The sequence below is a fragment of the Myodes glareolus genome, chromosome 10 (genome assembly GCF_982192425.1).
Source record: "Myodes glareolus chromosome 10, mMyoGla1.1, whole genome shotgun sequence".
Lineage (NCBI taxonomy): Eukaryota > Metazoa > Chordata > Mammalia > Rodentia > Cricetidae > Myodes > Myodes glareolus.
Genome location: NC_142035.1, coordinates 54,648,774 through 54,657,379, shown reverse-complemented (window position 1 = coordinate 54,657,379; position 8,606 = coordinate 54,648,774). Strand labels below are relative to the sequence as shown.

At 44.9% G+C, this 8,606-nt stretch overlaps 1 protein-coding gene across 1 annotated transcript in view; it reads left to right on the top strand.

Moving 5' to 3' along the window:
* The first annotated feature begins 3,201 nt into the window (after nt 1-3,201).
* Nucleotides 3,202-8,606, top strand: part of Sema6d (semaphorin 6D) — a 574,281-nt gene continuing 568,876 nt past the window's right edge. Inside the window, exon 1 of the mRNA XM_085696406.2 lies at nt 3,202-3,346. The gene's annotated coding sequence lies outside the window, so the exon portion shown is untranslated. The remainder of the gene's footprint in view (nt 3,347-8,606) is intronic.

Sequence of the window (8,606 nt, the reverse complement as noted above, 5' to 3'; positions counted from 1 at the left end):
GGGTGACAGCTCACAAAGCTGGGAAGCTGGAGCACACTGCACAGCCTGCAGGAAGCTGAGCAGTTTCAGAGTGTCCTTTCCAGTTGCCTCAGTTGCTCGAAACATCTTCCAGGCATTTTCTTGACAGAAGACCTTCTTTGTACCTTGGCTCTGCTTATTGTGGTAGGAAAAGACCTGGAAAATCTAACCAGTTTCAGTGAGTTCTTTATTTGTTTGTTTGTTTTGCCTTGTTTTGTTTCAAAACAGGGTTTGTCTGAGGAAAAGTCCTGGCTGTTCTGGAACTTGCTTTGTAGACCAGGCTGGCCTCAAACTCACTGAGATCTGCTTGCCTCTGCAACTCTGAGTGTTGGGATTAAGGGTGTGTACCATCACTACCTGGCTAGTTTCAGAAAGTTCTTAAAGCAATTTTGGGGGTTAGGGACTGTTTAACTCTTGCTTAAGGAGCTCTCCTGCAGGACAGAATGTTTTGATCTTGGAGAAGACTTTTACAAAACAGTCCTAGAAGCCGTATTTCCAAAATCACATTCACTGGATAGAAACCAGCATGAAACCAAAGCTATGTTCCCTCCAGAGAATCTGTGGGAGAAACTCTTCGATGCTCCTTCTGGCTCCTGGTGTCCTCTGCCACTGATTGGCTTGTAGCCAACTGCTGTAATCTTGGCCTTCAAGTACATTTTGTTCCTCTCTGTTAACTCTCCCTTTGCCTCCCACCCATGAAGCCATGTGATCTCATTTAGGGTCCTCAAGGGTCAAGATAATCTCTCCACCTGAAGATATTTTACTACATCTCCGAAGTCATTCATCATTATAGGCACCATTCAGAGGTGGGAGCTGGGACTTGGCTAACCTTGGTGTCCACCGGTCTGTTGATGACTTGAAGGTTGCCTTACACATGTACCCTTGTTTCTGGAAGTCAAACATTAGCCTGGCAGTGTGCTCCATCAAAGGCAGTATAGCTGGGGTGTCTTTCACAGATCATGAAGGACCTTGTCTTGGTTAGGGTTTCTATTGCTGTGAGGAAATAGCATAATCACAAAGCAAGTTGGAAAGGAAAGGGTCAATTTTACTTACACTTCTAGGCCACCATAGTCTGTCATTGGAGGAAGTCAAACGGGGCAAGATCCTGGAGGCAGGAGCTAATGATACAGAAGCCCATGGAGGGTACTGCTTAGTGGCTTGCTTCCCCTGGCTTGCTCAACTTGATTTCTTACAGAACTTAGGACCACCAGCCCAGGGATGGTATCACCCACTATAGCCCGGGCCTTCCCTGAGTCATCACCAATTGAGAAAAGGCCTTACAGCTGGATCTCATGGAGGCATTTCTTCAACTTGGGCTCCTTTCTCTCTGATGGCTGTAGATTGTCAGGTGGACACACAAAAGTAGCCAGTATGAACCTTGAATCCAAGTTTGAAGGCTGAGTTATTCCACACAGACAACCTGAAATGCTAAGATATATCACGTTCCCTCCCATATTTTAAATCAAGGTTATAGTGTTGATGGTGTTACCAAGAGTTTTCGATCTAGGGACACATGTCTATGTCTGTCTCAATAGTCCACCAGACTTCTATTCAGTTTCTGGCAATGCAGCTAAAAAAGGATAAATATATATGTTTTTTCACATATTTGTTCCTTAATAGGTATGTGACATTGTGATAAGACAAGTGTTGTGCTGGTCAAGACCGAGTAGGTTGCTGGGAATCCAGTCCTTGCTACAATGATTAATAAACAGCTTTTTGATCCCCCTTCTCCTCCTGGTGTCATCCATAAAATGTCTAATGAGCGGAGCTGTTCCAGCAGTGCTGGCTGGGGGCTGGTCTCTTAGTAAGCATAAGCTGCTGTTTGTTTCGAGGAAGAAACTAAAGGGATTAGGTTATCTGGGTGAGTGGCTGGGGCACGATATAGGCAGAGAAATTTTATTATGTGTAAGAGTTAAGACAATGAGTGCACCAAGACCTTTAAGTGGTTATTATTTTATTTCTTAAAACTCTTAAGAAAGTGAGACTAAAATAAGAGGTAAAGAGAACAATGGTATCATTCTAAAAAGAAAGGTGTCGTCTGGGTGGTTTTCTGTGGTAGCGGTCCTTAAAGTCATTGTGGCTGGGCAGGTGGGCATCCAAGTGCCCTGTTAAGAAAGGCCCAAGGACTCAAGCTTGTGCATGTGTGATACTTGGAGTCCTTGCTCTAGAAAAAGCTTTAAAGTGTCACATTTAGTGATAACCCAAGTTATTAACCCTGCTAAGTCTCATCATAGTATGAGAAATCACTCAGCCAAATGTAAAACGTCTCTGGGTTTCTACAGGACTAGGATTTGGGATACAGCCAAGCACGCAATTAAACTCCTCATTTCAGTGTGATATAAAATGACCAAAGTTTATGTTCATAAGTTAGGGGCAGTTTTGAGCATCCGTGAATTTACACTATGTCTTGAGGCTTACACTAGAGGCGACTGACAAAGTTGTAACAGCGAGGCAGGGAAGCCTCCATGGCTAAATCTATGAGGAGGCAGCCCTCAGGACGGAACTTAAGACTTTGCAGGAAGAAAAAAGAAATAAACCTACTAATAAAATATTCCTACAGAAAAAAACTACAAAGACAAAAAATAAAATGCAAGCATGCATGCATCCATACATACTACGTACATACATGCATACATATAAAAGGAAATAAAGTAGGCTGATTTGTCTGAAATGATGCTAGAGATTTTGGAAGGTTTTCTGCAAGAGGCAACAACTGGGCTGATGGGTCAAAGCCAGTGACTAATCAGTGATTGATTCCTGGGAATAAACACATCTCTATAATATTGAAAGTAACAATGCGTGGCTCAACAACAGCAAGAGCAAAATACATCTTTACACATGATATACAGCATACAGCACACATTACATCGCAGTGACACCACCAACGGGAGGACCTAGGTGCTAAGGTTGGGCTTGTGGAAGGAAGGACCCAGCACCTTCCAGCCTGAGTCCAGAGGTTCCCAGGCGGGCGGGGACCATCGGGGGAAGTTGGAGCTGGGAGCGAGCGCTGAAGCACGTGGGCTGAGGGGGTGGGAGGACGCCGGGCGGCGGAGTAACCGGTGAAGTGTCAAAGAGACAGGAGTGGAGGGCTGCGGGGGTGACAGGGTGTGGTCTGCCTGGAGCGGGCGACGTGGGAGAGCGGGGCAGAGGCCTGGGGCTGCGGATGGTGCCGCGGCGTGCCGGGTGCGGGGGACAGCGCGCAGCTGAGCGAAGGCGAGGGTGTTCAGGCTCGCCAAGTGCCCAGCTCCAAGCTGCTCCAGCGCCCTCGCGGACTGCGGGGCCGGACACCTGCGAGTGAGGAGCGAGTGGCGCTCAGTCTTCCCGGCAAGTAAGTGTCTCTTGTCTCCGCCGCCCGCGCCCTTCGCTGCCCACTCGAGCTCCCGGAAAGCGCGCCGGGCTCGGCGGCATCCAGTGACGCTCCCGCCGCGGGCAGAGACCACGGATCCGGGATAGGGACCCAGGAGCCGGGATGGGGACCAAAAAGAGAAGATCAGAACCAGGGAGAGGGAATTGGGACTAGGGAACTGGAATTGGGACCAGGAAGCCGGATTGTGGACACGGAAGCGGGAATGGACAGTGGGGAGAGGAGACAGGGACCCACCCGAGGCCCCGCCGCTCACCCCGGCGACGGCACAGTGGCAAGCTCGGATGTTGCCCATCTTTTGTGTCTTACCGGATCCCAGAGACATGCCAGGCCAGGGGCGGGCCAGCGGAAGCCACTTTAAGGCTCCCGGCCCCACCTCTTTCTACCCCACAGCTCTGGGGATTTCAGTGTGGGCCACGGGGCGCCGGTGCCTGTCAGAACCCGCGGGGCCACTGGTAGGTGGTGGCTGGACCACCCCGCAGCACCGCTGGGCTTATGTTCGTTTTAGGTACAGCGGCTCTAACTGGTGGGTGTTGGGAGGCTGGGTTGACTCGGGAGCTCAGAGTCTCTTGCAGCGAACCACTTGCCTCCAGGTTTTTCTTGGGGTCTGGAAGGGCAGGGTGGGGAACCAGAACCCAAGGCCCGGGCGGGCGTCCCGCTCCCAGGCTCGCGCTAGCAGGTGCTCACTGGGTGGGTCCCTCGTCTGGCTCATTGTTCGCGGTGACTGTTCTTGGGGCCAGGATGAGCGACACAGACAGAGCTCACTAGGTTAATAAAAGTGTTGACCTGAAGGAGTGAGGGTCGGAGTCGTCTTGCCATACATTTTTGGAAAGGGACTTCTTGGTTCAGAGAGCAAGAGTAGTCGACAACCGAAACCGTCTCTGAGTGCAAAACTTAGATCTGACTGATTCAGACATACAGCCCAGCGAATGGAGCTTCGGAAGCAAGAATGATATCCACTCCCGTATTGAAATTGCTTTCAGAATAATGAAGGTGGAGTTTTAAGCATTTGGGGCAATTGGCTGTTTTCTCCTGCTTGCACCTGTTTCCCTGTTCTTGGGCGGGGTTTATTCTTTTTCTGGCCCTTTCCCTCTCTTTGTGAATTTGCATTCATTCTTTTTGTACCTTCAAGTAGTAAGATTGCATGGTTCTGGGAGAGGAGTCCCTTTTAATAAACAAAGTGTAAGTTCCTCTGTACATATGACCACACAGTGGTTTAGAATCCATGGCTCCCCACCCTAGCCCTGATGTTAGCATTTAAGGATGGAAGTAGATCCAGAGGCAGAGGCATAGGGAGCCTCATCTCCCTCCTCTCCTCTTTGGGGAGCCCCAGGACACTTTAAGGAAACCCTTCTTTTCCATCATAGCATATACATCCTTCTTTGGCTTCCCCCCACTATTTACCTGACAATAATATCACCTGTTTATGGTGTCAGTGACTTAGTCCCTGACCTAAGGATGCATTTGTCCCTGCTTTTCCTAAGGTGCACAGCTCTTGGCCAGAAGTATTAAAATATCATTTTATGTGGGTATCGAATGCACACATATTTATGCATATGCATTATGTATCTGTAGTCGGTCGTGATAGCAGTAGTGTCTGACAAACACCACTGCCCTTCTCCCTGGATTTGATGTTGTTGTGCCCACGACCTGCTAAGGGCATTGTCTGCTGAAACCTGGAGTTCAGCCCTCAGGAGAAATACCTCATGTGAACATTTCTCTGGCCATAGCTTCTTTTGCTCTTGGAGGGAAGAGGAATAGATGGAGACGTGTGGGTGTTGATTGTAGTATGAAAAGCTGGAGGACTGATCCAAGGCTGTGAAGTGTGAATTAGGTAGATGATAAGTAACAGTGGAAACCTGGGCATGCGTCTCAGTTCCTCAGACACACATGTAAAGAATAATCTGTTCTTCTCTCTCCCCTGTCACTTTTAATGCTTCTAAGCTAAATGTTTTTTATGACAACATTGCTTTACTTGTATTATTTTGTTAAGAAGAACTTTGGCTATAGCCTACTGTTACATCTTATATTGGACACTGTGCCGCCCATCCGATGCACTGAATTATCTGCACAGGTTTTCTTTTGTTTGTATGCACTCAAGTGTCCAAGTTAAGGCAGGAACAAATGAGCAATGGATCAGCCAAGTTCTAATGAAGATTAAGACATGAAAGTTATCCAAAGCTACGTTCAAGTCGAGCAGTCATTTAACCACCTCCCCACATGACCGATTTCAGTTAGTAGCTTCTTCATCTTCCAAAGTCTCCAGACGCTAAATTCTACTCAGATTGATGACTACACTAAATCTTGATTGTAAAAGAACAGAACTTAATTATTTGGGTCTCATTTATCAGTCAGCAATATTTAGTTAGCACTGCCAAAATAATTATTTCATTGAAAGATGCCTGACTTTAATGTGTGTTGGGAAAGGTCTTTTTAAAATGTGTTTCTTCATAAAGGAAAAACCAACTCCTTAGAAAGCCATAATTTCACTGCTTTGAGGCCCTGTAGCCATTTTATTTATTGAGTTTTCTCTTCCACAGGAAGAAAGGGGCATTGTTTTGTTGTCTAGGAGCTGAAGGAAGATAGAAAGTGAGAAGAGAAGAAAAAGCAGTTAAAAATGTTACCTACTTTTCAGAGGAAGAAAATGTGATTTCAGCAACTGCTATTTGTTTTCCTAAAGGCATACTAAAGTCATATTAAGGGCCATTAGCAAGCTTTGAGTATTGACATGTTACTGCTAAAATTTCATGAGACGTTTCTAGAAATAAAATCTGTACTTTTAAACCAATCTGGGGACATGTTCGTCCTTCTATAAATTATGAAATGCTACTGTTATGGAAACATTGAAATTTCATCAAATATATATTGGAGTGCACTGTCTTTTCCCAGGCGCTCTCATTGTAATAGCTTGTCCGTCGAGATTTAAAAGAACATCATTGATGTCATGGTGTGCTTTGCATTTTAAAATAGCAGCTAATGAATTACAAACATTCATTACTCTACAACCACTTGTTGTAATTTCTCAGGACCCCCAGATAGAGAATTATTTGTACTGTACACGATCATTGAAGTCTTTGCTGAGTCTATGTCAGGCCACTTGTCTTCAGAATGAATAGCCTTTTAAATCAATACTTCTTAAACCTGAGTCTTTTGATATTTTCCCTCTGTGTCATAAGTGTATGGTAAATATGTTCCACATAGCCTGTATGAAGGAACATACTGTTGAACACTTGGTAGGTTATTGGTGAGGGAAGCAGTGAAGAGAGAAGGAGCGTAAGTTCCATTAAAATTTGAGTCAGAACTTAGCAGTCAGGAAGCAGAGCAGCTTTTCCTGAGTAGAATGCACTAAGAAACTCTTCTGGACCCATAAATCCAAGCCCATGCCGAGCATTTGGCTCCCACAGACTCTACTTTGCTAAGCAGAAGCCCTGCCTTTGCTGGCTACATTTGACTGTTGGCTTTGGCTTCCCATAGATATCAAAGACTCTGTTTTCTTGTACTGTTGTGGGGAGGACGACTGTTCCCTTTATGGAAGAATGAAGTGTGTCAGTGTGTGTTTCCAGAATATTTAAGTAAAACCTTTTTGGTTTCCTTCCATGGCTACTCACTAGATGTTCATTAAACAAGAGATGTTTGACGTCATTTGCTTGAGTAGACCAAACCAGAAATGTTAGTCAAATGACTAAACGATGTTCATTAAAATAGTGCTTTCAGTTTCCTTTGATGTAAACTAATTGAAGAAAATATTATTGAGTTAAAAGTTGAGTTTAAAAATCAACAATGGTTTCTATTTCTTTTAAGATGAAGAGCAACTTAATTAATGAGAAGGAAAGCTTTTATAAGATAAAGACTAAGACAGTCAATTTAATAATTCATGATATATTATATATCCTTTTAAAGAAAATAATGTGTTTTCAGGGAACTAATGTAGATTTCTTAAGTGGCTGGAGACAAATGATCGGATCTACAATGCTGCTCTTTTTCTCCTTTTTCTTATCTTGCTTGGTTTATCTCTCATTTTTCTCTGTCAGGATACATCCTTTTGTTTTCAATTGTGGAATGAGAGAGCTCATCAACGTAGATGTAAAGAAGTACTTAGAACAGAATCTAAACGGGTCTAAAAGGAGGATTAATGGTGATAGAATAGTAGCCAAGCCAAGAGATAAACTCTGATCCCAAGTAGTCTCGATTCATGGTAGCTGTATCTTGTCTGAATGAAGATGTGAGAAACGATTAACAATTGTGTCAACTTATGCATACATCTATAGCATTAAAATGAAACCCCAAGGCCTGATCTTGATGACATCGAGTACACACTTCCTAGTGGAGCACTCTCATTGCAAGCCCTATGCAATACAGCAAAGCAGCCACATTTTCTATTAGAAGGATTTTTCCTAGGAGTATGTAAACTTCCAGCATTCTCTAGAGCTGAGGACGAAAAGCAATGCTGGGGAACTACTATGATGCTCCGAGACTGGAAGCTCAGGCACTCTTTCTTTTTTAAACAAAAACAAATTTATTTTTATGTGTATGAGTGTTTATTCTGCGTGAATGTTTGCTTACTACCTGTGTGTAGTGCCTGAAGGGGGCAGAACCTGGGACTAGGGTTAAAGACAGTTGTTGGCCTCCATGTGATTGTGGGGAATTGAACCCCAGCCTCTCTCTGGAAGACGAATCAGCCCTCCTAACCCCTGAGCCATCTCTCTAGCTCCTCAAATTCTCCCAGCTTCTCTTTATGTTTTTCCTTCTCTCCTCATTCTCCTCCCATTCTTCCTCTTACCTACTCCTGTTCCCCCCTCCTTCCCTCCTCTTGTTCCCCCCTCCTTCCCTCCTCCTGTTTCCCCTTCCTTCCCTCCTCCTACTTTCTCACTTCCTTCCCTCATTGGTTTTTCTACTTGCTACTTGCCTGACACTGATTGGTAGGTGTGGCCATTCCAATAGCAAGTTTGCCCCACCAGGCTGGCAGCTGTTAAAATTTCTGTCCATGTAAATACAGTATTTGTTCTAAGCACTGCTCTTAAGTACAGTAGTTAAGCCTAAGTGCCCACTGGTTGTTTCCCTTTGTACTAGAATCAACAACCATTTTCAACTTTTAGAAGAGACCACCCACAAAAGTGCTCCTTTTAACTATAGAAAATCTGGGCAGGAGGCGGGGAAAGGAAGGCAAGAAAAAATCAACTTGCAAAAAACATCATTGACCCAGGGTGACATGTTTGCAGCTAAG